The following is a 337-nucleotide window of genomic DNA, read 5'->3' on the forward strand; positions in this document are numbered from 1 at the left end:
TCGTCGTTAATAAGGAATCTACTTTTTCAGCATAGCAATGCTCCACCTTTTTGGTGGTTAAGAAACTCCTGTGTGTTAATTTGCCATGCGTATTATTTCTCCTCACTCAAAATACAGAAGATTAAAAACTGGGTCAGAAATCTAAATTGCATTGTATGTCAGTATCACTTGCTATGCTATTTAAAAAAATGCGTAATTCTTTAAAATAAAATTTTAGGTAAATATTACATTTTCCTTTACATGAGAAAGAAAGTGAGACTTTCCAAAGTTCACTCTTTAAAGTTATTTAGCGCAGTTAAATAGTTCTAGGCAATAAAAGAAGCAGGAAGAATAAGGA

This window comes from Pygoscelis adeliae, unplaced genomic scaffold (genome assembly GCF_000699105.1).
Source record: "Pygoscelis adeliae isolate BGI_AS28 unplaced genomic scaffold, ASM69910v1 Scaffold67, whole genome shotgun sequence".
Lineage (NCBI taxonomy): Eukaryota > Metazoa > Chordata > Aves > Sphenisciformes > Spheniscidae > Pygoscelis > Pygoscelis adeliae.